Source organism: Staurois parvus, unplaced genomic scaffold (genome assembly GCF_062004578.1).
Source record: "Staurois parvus isolate SC_StPar_1 unplaced genomic scaffold, SC_StPar_1.0 ptg000352l, whole genome shotgun sequence".
NCBI classification, from domain to species: Eukaryota; Metazoa; Chordata; class Amphibia; order Anura; family Ranidae; genus Staurois; species Staurois parvus.
Genome location: NW_028318148.1, coordinates 975,132 through 990,309, shown reverse-complemented (window position 1 = coordinate 990,309; position 15,178 = coordinate 975,132). Strand labels below are relative to the sequence as shown.

The 15,178-nt window shown below is 42.1% G+C and overlaps 1 long non-coding RNA gene across 2 annotated transcripts in view; it reads right to left on the bottom strand.

Moving 5' to 3' along the window:
- Positions 1-15,178, bottom strand: part of LOC149456646 (uncharacterized) — a 125,886-nt gene that overhangs the window by 23,614 nt on the left and 87,094 nt on the right. The window contains exons 1-2 of one of the 2 annotated variants that reach the window (XR_016313827.1): positions 3,828-4,687; positions 3,046-3,258 (exon numbers count right to left, since the gene is read on the bottom strand). This is a non-coding gene — a long non-coding RNA (uncharacterized LOC149456646). Of the gene's footprint in view, positions 1-3,045; positions 3,259-3,827; positions 4,688-15,178 lie in introns of those variants that run through there. The other variant, XR_016313826.1, reaches the window with a different exon arrangement.

The following is a 15,178-nucleotide window of genomic DNA, read 5'->3' as shown; positions in this document are numbered from 1 at the left end:
CGCTTGATGAACTCAGATCTTGCTATTTACATGTTTTTGGTGGGATAATGATGTCATGATGATGTAAGGGATTTATTAATGGATGATTTCTTTAAATGATGACACTGTTTGCTGTAGATCTATCACATGCCTGATGAAGGGTCCCTTCATGGTTCCAAAAATGTTGCAAATTTGTGATCATTCAATATAAGAACTTTTCCACTTTATGACAAGCTTGTGGGTGTGCTGACAACATGTCTTATCCCTGCTATGCACTGTGACCACGGGAAGATTTTACAGCACCCTGCTCACTACTAGGCTGATTCCAGTATAATGCACAATGGGAATTTACTGTTCATCTGCATGTAGTCAACCATATGCCATGAACACAGCTTGATTCTGAAAATAAAAGCCTTTCTGATTCCTCATATATGAATTCTAGGCAGATATAAAAGACACATTAATGCAACTCTGACTCCTAACTTGACACATGCCTAATGATGCAAAAGATGGTATGGCACTTCTCTGGAAGAAAGATACCTACCCCGTCTCTCTGGTTTACCAAGGGTAAAGCTGGAGTTTAGTCATTTTTATTGGGGGGGGGGGGGTTATAGCACCAAACACATTAGTTATGTGTAATGGTGTGTATCCCATGTCCTGCAGGCTTCTGCTGCTTCTTGTACAAATCTGCCCTTCATTCTGCCTTCATAGCTGATGAACTACTATTCTTCTATAATGCAACATGCTCTGTGAATTGACAGGGGAGAAAAAAAAAACTAAACTTCATATTTAAGGAATTCATGGTATTTGAGGACCTAAAGCCTGGAACACACAAATGATGACAATATCAGACGAATGATTGTCTGGGTTTTTTTTTGCATGCTAGCTGAAGCTGAAGAGGTTACTAAAGTGACAATGTATTTTTTCATTTCTGAGCATGTGTGGTCTTGCTCTTTCGATTTTTTTAAAATGATAATTGTATGATCTGCTATGGTACGAAAAAAAAATTGTGTTTGTCCCTTCAAATAATTTCAGATGAAAGCTGTGTACTAAATATCATAATATCGTACAATCGCTTCATAAGTGGTATTTTCCATCTAATTTTCTGATAGTGTGTCCTAACTAAGCCAGTGTTTCTCATCCTTTATTCATTCAAGGTACCCTTTAAAATTATGGACAGTCCCAAGACACCCTTTAAAATTATGGACAGTCTTGAGGACCCCATTATAAAATGGTGTGCCTCAAGACTGTCCATATTTTTAAAGGGCACCCCATTCTAAAATGTAAAAACCTATTCTAATAGCAACATCCACACTTGTAAGACACCCAACATCAGAGGTGATTTATTCTTGTAAAGCAAATACACTTTTGCACACTGGTACTGACTAGTATTCCAGATTTTCTCTTCTCCCTCAGTTTTTCTCCATCACTGAGCTAATGTGACACCAGCACTGACAGAGAGAGGCAGGGGAGGGTCAAACTAGGATGCTGTGCAGGCAACCAACATCCTCCTTATCAACCGATGATGGCATTGGTTATCAGGACGCTGGAGGCTAGAAGGTTGTAATGGTGCACAATGAAAACCTGTGACTAAAAGGCAGGCTTGTTCCACCCACTGGCTTGTATAGAAGTTTTGGGTAATTTTTAGACATTTTGCAAGGCACCCCTGAAGAAACCTCAAGGCACCTCGGGGTACCTGAGCATCCTGGTTGGGAAAGGCTGAACTAGGCTTAACTGCCTCTCTCAAAATTACAGAGGAAAAATTCCTGAATCTATTTTACTACTACTCCCTCCTGGCAGGCTCTTCAAACTCTATCCACCCAATCATAATCTTATACCTTCCAGGTCACTTGTAAACTGATACCATGGTCAGAACATGGCGCCGGGGTCCGTTTGGGTACGTTGGACATGTGGGGCCCCACTGTGGCAGGCGCAGCACCCTTTGGTGCCTAGTGCGCTGTGGCATTACAACAATTATGCAATTGCTGTTTCTTTGTTTGATTAGACTGACTTTACTCTGTAATTCCTCCAATGCCGCTCTATGGATGCAGTAGGTTTAAAGAGCACACCGAATACTTTAGTTAACTTCTTTAATAACTTCAATCTTCTTCATATAACTGCTTACAATGGCTTGTTTCATTTATCATACAGTAGCTTATTTCTTTCATATTACAGTGGTTTGATTCGATAGCTTATCTCGATAGGTTCAATAGATTCGATAAATTTGTTCTGTATATTTCGATAGATTGATAAATTCATTTGGATTTATAAATTTGTTATATTCGATAATTTCGTAAGTTCGATAAGTTCGTTATATTCGTTCGGTGGAACTACAAGTAAAACACACACAACAGTTTCAACACACAGATCCACCTGCACTGCCAAACAATAGAAGAACACACAAGTGCATTAAATACCTATTTGGCCTGCTCTGCCTCCATAAAGCTCTTCTGATTGGAACTGTCTGTTTCCTCTTCTGTCTGGTGAGCATGTGTCTCTAGAAAATCCTAGCAGGGAGTTTTACACAGGCATAGATGTGAAACTGGCTGGGATTGGTTAAGGCTCTGTACAGTATAAGGCTGTCTGTGATTGGCTCATCTTTAACTAACTCTTAAAGGCATATTTTCCTTTTCTGCTTCTACTAACACAATGAATATATAAATGTCATATAACAATCAAAGACATAAATTACAGCAATGATTTTGCTTTTGGCTTTAACATATGCACATATATACTGTACTGAGGTTATTGGCAGGTTTGGTATACACATATATGTGAACCATATTAACAACCTAGGACTGGTCTTAGCTGGCCAGCTACACCCACTCCTCCACTCCCACCCAGACTACCCTTCCCCCTACCTGTCTGAATCTACTTTCCCTTTTCTCTCCCTCTCCCTTCACGCTACACAACATTCCTTGGCCTGCTACATGGCAACACACATTATATCGCTCTTTGAGGCTTTCACACCTTTGTAGCACCTCTATATATACTTGTTTCCACATTTCAGCCTCCTTAACTTACTTCATAAATGTCATTCTGACCAAGCCAAGGTGGATGTGTTACCCGCTGATGGATGCCTTCTCCCCTTCTTGTTGTTTATCCCGTTTACTGTACGGACTGTATGGACAAATACTTATTTATCCAATGTCGCACTGTTGACTTGCTGAAACTGTAGATACTGTTTCGGAATTGTCAGGATGGGAAATAGGCAAAGGTTTATGTGATGGGCTCCTCACACCCCGACTGGGTATCTCTACTAAGAAGCTGCTTCCCAAGCTGTGAAACACATAGCAAGTGATTATAGATGTAGCTACCCCAAAGAACTAGACAACACCAGTTTTTGGAGTAAACAAGAATTGATTTATTAGAAAAACACACTGAGTTTATACAGAAAACCATCAGATAAGAGATAATCACATTTTCATAGACAATGCCCACCCCAGACAGTCCAGTGCCCACATAGGAATACATTATACATAGGAAGCCATATGTTACAATGATGGTTCTTTCTGGATAACGTGAAAACATAATAAAACAGATTTCTCTAGGCAATGGTTCTCCTGCAGCCCCGAGTCTGTGACAGCTTACTTCTTGTGTACCTTGAACACTATATAAAAATCTATTTAGAAAAAAACAATAGTTTTGATTGTAGGTATACTTTCATTAGCTCTCCCTCCCCTGACCCACTTATACTTTTCCTATCCTTCACTCTGCCGCAGATAAAGGAGGGCACCCTGTGGAAGCTCCATGCCAGTCTAGTCAGAGCTTACACAAGACTGAGGACTGTTCAGGCACCCAGCAGTACATCGTGGGATGAAGGGTAGTATGTCACAAGGTCTACATACCTGCAAGTGCCAGCAATTGCACATTTCTCCAGGGGGCAATGGAGCATGAATTGTGAATCTGAATTGCCAGAGGACAGGTCCACTTTAAAAGGTACTTGTAGTGAGAGAAATATGTAGGCAGCCATTGCTGACCCCTCCTGAAGGTACTCTTTTCATGGCTCCCATACTAATCCAATGTTTTCTGACTCATCAACAAAAAATCAGGAATTTTGATTTCAACTGCTGCAGTGAAAGACGAAGAACATACTAAAATCAGAGACAGCCAGGGAACAAGCATTTTCAGAACGTTATCAGCAATGACGGCCCCAGTATTCATTTGAGTGCAGTATAAATATCCTGATGAAATACCTATATGTGAACAGTTGTACCAACCCTTTATCTTTAGTATCCTTAAAGCGGTATTAAACCTAAGTTCAAAAATGTTATATATAGCAGCTCACCAATCATTAGTTGTGGAGGCTGCATTAGTTTTCCTTTTTTCGTGTTTTCCCCCTCTGTTCTCACCTGGAGATATGGCTAGTAACATACCTCCTGTATTAGAATGCCTTCAATCTGGATGAAAGAACACAAGGGGAACATTTGGACAGCTGCATTGCCAGTCTGGGGGGAGGGCAGTGTTAAATGTGCTAGCAAATTTAAATACCCTAACAAATTGAAGCCAAACTCCAGCTCACACTTTATAAACAGTTACAGAAACAGTTTGTTTTCTTTTGGGATAAATGAATAAATAAATGAATATATAAACAGTGATTATTATAAGCACCCCTGTCAGTGGTAAATGGTTTCCCTCAACCCTCTAAACTGCCATAATTACAGGAGAGCTTGTTCTGTTGAAAAACAACATACTTACTGATCAGGTCACCAGGTGAAAATAAAGGCAAATAAGACTAAAAAATAAAACGAATGCAGACATCCCATCTATGAATTGTTAAACTGCAATATAATAAATGTTTGCTTTTGGGTTTAATACCGCATTCAGATCACACACCCCTGTCATACTGCATATCTAAGCAGTTGTCATCATTTTTAACTACTGTACCTTCTTACCTCCTGCTGCTCATTACACAGTGCTAAAGTTGTTCACTTGCTCTTCCTATCCTGTATGCCATCTGAACATTTTTCTGCCCAGCTCCCAGTGCCTGAAACATGTTAGGATGACAACACTGTGCGATGCAATAGAGCTTGGTTGGAACACAGAACTTTGACTTTCAACCTAATTTCTGATGTGTATGGAGTTATGGTGAATAAACTCCTTTCAATCACCTCCCAGAAGCCATTTAGGTGGATCCTAATGCCAATAGGCAAGACGGATTTCCCAGTCACATGATCATTGTGACTGGCTGTCACAGCAGTCACATGATCAGAAGCCTGTCGGGCCAACTGGCCATCAGAAACAGAGACTTGGAGGTGACTGTGACAGTTTGGTCACTGTACTGAGAGCCTTCAGTGAGCATACTTACAGCACAGAATCATCCTTGGACCCCATGGACGCATATATGTGGTGTTAAGGCCCACACACCCTGCTGCTGCATATATGTGTTACATGGTGGGCAAGAGGTTAATAGTGGGATAAGTGTTAGATACACTAACATTATTAACAATATATATTTTATAATTTTACAATTACTGTTGCTGGATAAAAAGGATGTCTTTGTGTTTGAAGGAGTCTTGCTTTAAATATGCAAATATTAAATGTACAATTTTGAGCCTTTGACTGCATGAATGGGTCACCCGGTTCCTACCTAACAAACGGCTTTATGATATCAGTTCTAAGCCAGTAAACAAGCCTTGGAGCAGTGCTGGAAGATGTATTATGCTGTCCCAGGCTCAATAAACACCAAAACTGCGTATTTTAAGGTGCAGAAAACCAGTTAATTAAAACTCACTAAAGCTTCCAGCATGGTGCTCATTTTTGTATTTAATTAAAATCTTGAGTAAAATCATTCAATGCTCAATCTCACTCTCCTCCTCCTCGTCCTCCTCCACAAATACATCTGATTTTTGTGTTATTCCCGACTGCTGTACAACAATTCGGCCCAGACAATTACTGCAGGTTGGGAAGAATTAGTTCTATTGTTGCCAAGACAACCATTTTATTTAATTCCACCTGTGTTGTCAGAATGTTCCTGCAGAGACACTTATGTGAATTTTAAAAAGCTTCACTAAGAAACAATTGTGTGTAAAACATCCCCGTAATCAGATTGCAAGCTCTACTGCTGGCCACACACAAGACCATTCCCAGCCAATATCAACCAGCTTTCAGTTTCATAAACACCTAACCCAGTCGAGGTCCTCTACCACCAAACTTTACAATGTAGGTGCAGTTAGCTAGTCTGCCACTAAGTGTCTCTGTCCCAAAATAGTGTGGTGATAGGTTATTATGTGATTGGGTGTTAAGTATCCATTTGGACAAAGCCTTTCTGTAGTGATGTAATGGGTGGAGACATTGTCCATAAAAAATCCAACCTAGTGAGAGCAGGCATGGGATCTAAACACCCCACATCCATGCAGATGTAGTCAGCTATTTCAAAGGCTCTGGCCAGGTCAGAAGGTCATGGTGATAGTCTAAAACCTAGAAGAACCAACTCTAGTTGCCCTGACTCGAAACACAGTCTAAGTGCACTAGGAGAAGGATGCAAACAGCCTTTTAGGCCAGGCTAAGTGTTTTCTGATGTACCAATACCTCTGGAGTTCCTAGGAGAAGTGTACAGAATCTTGAGGTGCTGCTGCATTGGCCCTATCTCTGGAACAACATGAAGGGAGTTGTGGACGGGATGCATGAAGCCTAATGGGCAAGTCAGAGCTCTCTGAGTGAATAGTAATGACCCTGTGAAAAAGGGACAAACATTTGGAGAGCACACCCAGTTGGGTAGAGCTATGGGGTAGGACATAGAAGGAGACACTGGTATACTCTAGAAGGCACCTTGTTAACCTCGGCTGGCAGAGCTGGATGCTTCACCTTGTGAATCTCGGTAAGAATAGGACAGAATGCTACAGATCTAGTATAGATAGAGATGGGTCTCAACAGTTTGGTGCTCCCAAGGAAAGGAGAGAGGAGATGCTAAGGGAAGATGGTTTATGAGTGTTGTGCAATGTTTCACTTTCAAAAACAACTGATACAGCTTATCCACCTTTGTGTACGGCGATGTATGCTGAAGACACCTGTCATGTGATGCGTCACTGCCATCTTTGAAGAACATCAGTGTGTGGATTTTCCTTTCTTATGAATATAAAGGCTACTAGCCAGGGAAGTCATAAGTAGGCCTCTGGCAAGGAGTTGGGCACAAGGTGTTGAAGACTACTGTAGCACTAACCCCTTAGGGATTGCTGATGAATTTGGGTCCCCCTATAGTCCTGCACAGGCAGTCATTCAGCTTTTTTCACACAAGCTTGCACTTTGAGACAGAAATCAGTCCTTGAGCGTTGATTTTGTTATTTTATTGAGAGGGTTAGAACTTAGATAGGGTAAGGGGGGTATAGGATGCCCGATGCAACCGATATCTGAGGACAACTTCCTGAACTATTCACAAGCTTCTCATCTCTGATGCAGTCTCTGTTGGATTGCTAGCCAGCAGCTCTTCATTGTACCACCCCAGACCCTAGCTGAACTCCTTTTCACCCAGCAATCTGAAGACTTTCTTCCTGAGCAGAGGATCTGGCTCCTGTTCCTTTAATTGAGGTGAACAGTCACTAGTAGAGGGCAAATCTTGTTTCATACTAGAATGCCCCTTCCCCTATACGCCCAGGGGGTGCAGATGTACTCACTAAGATCCTCTCCCGTACCGTTTGCGGGATGGCTGCTGATACCAATCCTATCAGCTGGGCTGCTCCTTCCCTGCCATGCAGGTGGTCCTCTCTCAGGAGACCAGTGAGTCCTGAGTTTTCCTCCTCTCCAGCTCCAGGCTCGCAGGCAAGCTCCATCTCACTAGACCTCCTGGCAGCCTTCCTGCTCAAGACTCACATCTTCCTGCTCCACACTCTTCTCCCACCACCACACACCTGCTACTAAGCAGGCTCTTACTTTTAAGGGAGTCCCAACCCCTTGCAAGCCTTCTGTTGGGGATGGCTGAAGTCCCTCAAGACTGCAGCCAGCCACTCCTCATATCCACCCACTGCCTCCAAGGCACTCCTCCGAAATCCTCAGAACAGGGGGAAATTCCAGAGGGGTTGGCCTGCAGAGTCTCTCAGCCCTGACCACAATTTGATCCCCCTGGCTATCACACCTGAGCTGCTAACCAGCTCCTGACTAACCATTGGGGTCTAGCTCCCCCTAGCTGCACTAAAAGGGTGCTACACTACAATCTACCAGCAGTGGGTTATTGTCCTATTCAAGAAGCAGGGAGGGAGCTTGGGTCAGTTGGCGCCAACAGTCTATCAATTAGAAGCCCTCTTAGAAGTGTTTCTCAACCCTTTTTTAGTCAGGGCACCCTTTAAAAATCTGCACCCTTCTTCTCGAGGCACCCCAGTGTAGGATGTTAAGAATTTAAATTTTTCATATTGCAGCAGCATCTAAATACGTGGGCCACCCAACATTAGATGTGATTTATTCCTCCACCTTTGCAAACTGGTACTGACTAGTATTCCAGTGTTTCTCTTCTTCCTCAGTTTCTCTCTCTCTCTACTAACGTAACCCCAGTGCTGATGGAGAGGGGCAAACAAGGAGGCTGTGCAGGTGCCTGATGTCCTCCTTATTGTCATAGCTTTTTAGGGTGCCAGTGGCTGGCCTGCACAGTGCCCAAGGTTGTAATACTGCGCAATAAAACCGGTGGCTTTGTGTAACAAAAAAGTAGGCTTCATCCACTTGCTGGTTTTTTGGCAATTCTTAGGCATTTTTGCCAAGGCACCCCTGAAGAGTCCAGAAGGCATCCAGGGTGCCACGGCACCCTGGTTGAAAAAGGCAACAATACAATCAACCACAGAGGATGGCTTTCCTAAATGCAGGATTACTGTCCAATTCTAGAAATTGTCAGCTAGTAAATATGTCTTTAGATTTTGGGGATAATTGCTGCTGTGTATTGCCAGCAAATTGCTAGCATTTCCTGTTCCTTTCCCTATCAATAATGATGATACAATTACCTGTACTACTAATTATAATAATAAACATGTAATACACTTAAAAAGACTGTGTGAGGCCATGCAGAATTTTGATTGGCAAATTCTGTGTTCAGTAGCTTCTCAACATGAAATAGCTGAGCAAGTGCAACCTAAAATATAAATCTAACTCCCATGATGCACTGGGATCCTTTCCTGTTCCTGTGTAAGCTATGCTATCAGTCAGCTCCATGCAGAAGAAATGTGAACGAATGTTGGTGCAGTAATTGCATTTCAGCTGCCATGGCATCATTGCATGTAAAGACAAAAATGTTAATGGTTATATTTGCAGATTTCAACAAATTCCAGATTTTAAAGCAACTTTTGCCTCCTTATACTTCATATCAGACAAGGTGCTGCGCTGCCCTCTAGTGGTATTGGTAGGTATGAGCTTACTGTCAGCTCACGAATGCTGAGGTCAGACTTGATTTAGGAGCCAGATTTCGTATTCTCTCATATCACTCAGATTTTGCAGCAGTGTACAGAAACATTTCACATCAGTCTCTGCACCAGGGGAGCTTACACTCTAATGTAGAGATGCACCAAAATTTCGGTGGCCGAAATGTTTTGGCTGAAAACACCCCCAATTCACCGATACAGGTGCCAAAAATAACCGTGCCCCCTCGCCACCACCTACCTGTAGGTGCCGCCACCCGCCACCACTCGGTAGTTGTCAGCCTTACCTGAGAAACCATTGAATGATCCCAGTGCTGGACATAGAGATAAGTGAAGGAAAGATGGCCTCCACAGTTGCTAAATGTTAGCATTTCCACCTGGCAGTACTAGGGTCGTCGGTTCAAATCCCAACCACGGCACCACCTGCCTGGAGTTTGCATGTTCTCCCTGTGCCTGCATGGGTTTACCCTGGTTCTCTGGTTTCCTCCCACACTCCAAAGACATGCTGGTAGGTTAATTGGATCCTGTCTAAATTGGCTCTAGTATGTGTATGTATGAATGTGAGTTAGGGACCTTAGATTGTACGCCCCTTGAGGGTTAGGGACTGATGTGAATGTACAATATATATGTAAAGTGCTGCGTAAATTGATGGCGCTATATAAGTACCTGAAATAAATAAATAAATCTCTATGCCCATCTCGACATCACTTCTGGTTCCAGCGCCTTGTAAACAAGGCCTTTTTTTTTTAAAGTACTAGATCAATGCTTTTTTCTGATCAAATGCTTTACATTGTAGAGGAGAGATGTGGGGTCCTACTGACCCCATATCTCTCCATAAAGAGGACCTGTCACTAATTATTTCTATCACAAGGGATGCATGCATTCCTTATGATAGGAATAAAAGTGATTACATTTTTTTTAAAGGGACAGTGTACAAAAAAAAATTAAATAACTTTAAAAAAAAAATTTAAAGTGCCCCCATCCCCCGTGCTCGCACATAGCAGTGAACGCAGACATAGACCACGCCCACATATGTAAACAGTTTTCAAACCACACGTGAGGTATCAGCACGAATGTCAGAGCAAGAGCAATAATTCTCACACTAGACCTCCTCTGTAACTTTTCACTGCTAACCTGTAAACATTTTTAAAGTGTCACCCATGGAGATTTTTAAGTACCATAGTTTGACGCCATTCCATGAGCGTGCACAATTTTAAAACATGACATGTTGGGTATCTATTTACTCGGCGTAACATCATCTTCCATATTTTACAAAAAAATGGGGTATATGTTGTGTTTTTTGTAATCATTAAAGTGTATCTAGTTCCAAAAAAAATTGCCTTTGAAAAATATATTGATTTTTAAAAACTGTCCATTTCGGATTCGGTTTTAGGCCAAGTGCATCCTGAATTTTCGGTTTCGGTATCAGTATTTTAATTTCAGTGCACCACTACTCTAATGTGCTAACACAGTCACACACATTTATATATCTATACCTTATTGTACATTGTTCCACCTTTGTGCTATTCACTTCAGTCTCTGCTTCAGAGCAACTTATACTCCAGTGTTCCCCTTACTATCACACTGACATATTCCACAGTGCTGTACAGAGAACACTGAGCCATTCATATCAGTCTCTGCACCAGAGGAGCTTACAGTCTAATGTTCTGTAGTCACTAAAGGCCAATTCACACCAGCAGGTGCAGGTTATGCTCCATATAATGTGCTTGCACTGGTGTGCGTCAGAAAGGGGCACTCCATTGAGTTATTACAATACATTGTACCATTTGCCTTTAACTTTATTGAAAGTTACAAAAAGGACACTTCATTTAATGTGTTACTAAACCCACAACAGTAAAATCAGTCTGTATATGCAGTAAAGCATGTTGGATATACACACTGTGGAATTTAAGGGGTTAATCCTCTGCACTGTGTAAAAAGTATGATTGATCCTATCTTCTCTGATCCTCCTTTTCTTCTACTTTCCCCAATCCATCTGCTGATAGAACAGAGCCTTAGGGGCAGGCTGCACATGCTCAGTTTAGTGTGTATTGCTTGAGAGTTTTTCTTTTTCTTGGGAGGGTGCATGTGATCAGCACAGGGCCAATCAGCACTGTCCAGACAGAGGGTTTTGGGTCCTTCAGCCTCATAGGACAGTAAGAGAAGAATGAAAACTCCTCCTACAAGCTTTAACATGTGCTCTACAGGATACTGATAGAAGTCCCAAGGCTGCTCTAACTGCTGATGAGAAAAGGTATTTAGTAGTTTATATTTACTAAAATAATTGCATTTCCATGTTCTGTGCACTGTGGGAGACCAGATAGAGTGAATGCAGGGTCCTGGGTTTAGTAACAGTATAAAGTGGAGTTCCACTCAAAAGTGGAAGCTCCGTTTGTCTCCAACCCCCTCCACTGCCATATTTGGCACCTTTTGGGGGGAAGCGGATACCTAGCTTTGACAGGTACCTGCTCCCACTTCTGGCTCAGTTCGCCGCGGCGAAGTGAGCCAAAAGTTCAGCCCTCTCCTTTCTCCCACAGACTTCTGATGGACACTCCACAGGTCCCAGAAGACTGCCGGACTGATCAGGATGCGTAGCGCGACTCGTGAATGCGCAGTGGGCACCCGGCTGTAAAGCTGAAAGCTGTTACAGCCTGGTGCCCACAGTTGAGATGCCGGCACCGGGGAGAGAAGAGGGGGAGAAGGGATGGTGCAGGTGAGCACACATCGCCAGACTCTGGGACAGATGAGTGTGTGTTTATTAAAAGTCAGCAGCTACAGTTTTTGTACCTCCTTGTTATTCTAAGACACAGGCTGGAAGGGCGTGACACAGCCTGTGACTGGCAGAAATCCACCCACACCATGTTATTGCCAAAAAGTAATAATGATTTCATTTCAAATATATATTTGTATGACAATTCGAAAACAGTTTATTGATAATAAAAGAGAAGTATAGCCAAAGCTTATTTGCTTTACCACTGCTGGTGGGGGGAGGTGCAGAGCAGAGAGCCAGAGAATGACAGTCCTGACTCCCTGCTCAGAGCGGCAGGGAGAACTGAGCGATCAGCAGAGTTTGATTGCTCAGTTCTAACATTATGCTTTAACATTATGCACTGCAGCATATTGTAATGCACTGCGATGTATTGACATACAGTGACTTGTGTTGCGCTTCCATATTTGTACACCAACTCACATGTATGGTGTGAACAGGACTCATAGAGAACAATTATTTTCCATGTGCCCTTGGGATGGACCTGCCCTGATCTATGCTGAACAACACAATGCCCCTGGTGTGAGTGAGCTTTATTAGTTTAATAAGTTGATTTTGGCACTGTGCGGTCATGGCAGAATAATTGCTCCGTCACACAAGTGAAGATCTTTCATGTAATGCGATACAAAGAGATCAATCTTGTGAGATTTTATTAGAGTGATTAATCTACTACAAATTGCCTGTGTACCCATAGGATTAGGCAGACTCTAGGCAGCGCAACAGTTGTGTTCCCCCATCCTAGCCTAGGGTACGTGCTCTGCACTTCATGCTGCTTGCCTCAGGTCCCAACACGTGACTACCCAACATTCTTTTTCATCTTGCTGACAACCTCTGTGCCGCACAAAGCCCTACTATCCCCATGGGCAGGCAACAGAAGTGCTGTACAAGGGCATTTCCTGTTCCTGCACAACACATGCCCACCCTCCCCCTTGGCTGCCAGAACCTTTAGTATGGATGAGTTTAAAGGGTAACTCCACTTTCATATTACAAAATATCACAGATAATATAGCATACACAATTGTGACAAGCCATATCGTAATTTATTGTTTGGTAAAAATTACCTTTCCTTTCACTCTGCAAAGCTGTATTCTTCTGTAATATTCAATGCAATATGGCAACCTGGAGGCATTCTGTACACAGTTGCTGTACAGAACGCCCCCAGAGATGTTTATGTGATTGGCTCACTGATTTTCCCAAAAGTCTGCACTAAGATACAAGCCATGTTTTAGGCATCCCCTGCAACAAAAATGTCAGTTTTGGTGAGATACTCCTAAATGGGGCAGCACAGTGGCTAAATGGTTAGCACCTCCTCCTGGCAGCACTAGGGTCGTTGGTTCTAATCCCAACCACAGAACCTGGAGCTTACATGTTCTTCCTGTGCCTGCATGGCCTTCCTTTCCTTTTCTGGTACTCCAGTTTCCTCCCTCCGGTTTCCTCCCACACTCCAAAGACATGCTGGTAGGTTAACCTGGAGTTTACATGTTCTTCCTGTGCCTGCATGGCCTTCCTATCCTTTTCAGGTACTCCGGTTTCCTCACTCCGGTTTCCTCCCACACTCCAAAGACATGCTGGTAGGTTAATTGGCTCCTGTCTAAACTGGCCCTACTATGTGTATGTATGAATGTGAGTTAGGGACCTTAGATTGTACGTCCCTTGAGGGTTAGGGACTGATGTGAATGTACAATATATATGTAAAGCGCTGCGTAAATTGATGGCGCTATATAAGTACCTGTAATTAATAAAGGGTTAATCACTTCTAGAGGGATGCAGACCCTGTTGCTCAGTCCTGCAAGTGTATCAGCTGATTAGTATTGAAAAGTCTCTCCTATTCAGAATCAGTCCTGCAAAAGACAAAGAGCTATCCCTTCAGAGCAGAAACAGGTAGGACTCTGCAACAAACATTCATCACCCAGAGGGGACTGTTTTTTTTTCCTTGACAAAAGTGGAGTTATTTTGTTTTATTTGTTTTTAATACAGGTACTTATAAGGAGCTGTAAAATTTATGCAGCGCTTTACATATACAGTGTATTATTATTATTATTCTACAGGATTTATATAGCACCAACAGTTTGCTCAGCACTTTACAATATAACGGGAGACAATACAGCAACAATACAGTTCAATACAAGAGGGTTAGGAGGGCCCTGATCCTTGGAGCTTATATATTCTAGATCAGTGGTGGGCAACCTTTTTTTTCAACTGAGCCAAATCTCGCCAAAACCATGATTGAAATTTATTTTGAGAGCCACATTTTTAAAACTGAAAATACATCTCCCATATAGTAATTCATCCCCCATAGTAATTCATCCCCCATATAGTAATTCATCCCCCATAGTGTAATTCATCCCCCATAGTAATTCATCCCCCATATAGTAATTCATCCCCCATATAGTAATTCATCCCCCATAGTAATTCATCCCCCATATAGTAATTCATCCCCCATAGCAATTCATCCCCCGTATAGTATTTCATCCCTCGTATAGTATTTCATCCCCCGTATAGTATTTCATCCCCCATATAGTATTTCATCCCCCATATAGTATTTCATCCCTCATATAGTATTTCATCCCTCATATAGTATTTCATCCCCCATATAGTAATTCATCCCTCATATAGTATTTCATCCCTCATATAGTATTTCATCCCCCCATATAGTATTTCATCCCTCATATAGTATTTCATCCCCCCATATAGGATTTCATCCCTCATATAGTATTTCATCCCCCCATATAGTATTTCATCCCTCATATAGTAATTCATCCCTCATATAGTATTTCATCCCCCCATATAGTATTTCATCCCTCATATAGTAATTCATCCCTCATATAGTATTTCATCCCCCCATATAGTATTTCATCCCTCATATAGTAATTCATCCCTCATATAGTATTTCATCCCCCCATATAGTATTTCATCCCCCCATATAGTATTTCATCCCCCCATATAGTATTTCATCCCTCATATAGTAATTCATCCCTCATATAGTATTTCATCCCTCATATAGTATTTCATCTATTTCATCCCTCATATAGTATTTCATCCCCCATATAGTATTTCATCCCCCCATATAGTATTTCATCCCCTCATATAGTATTTC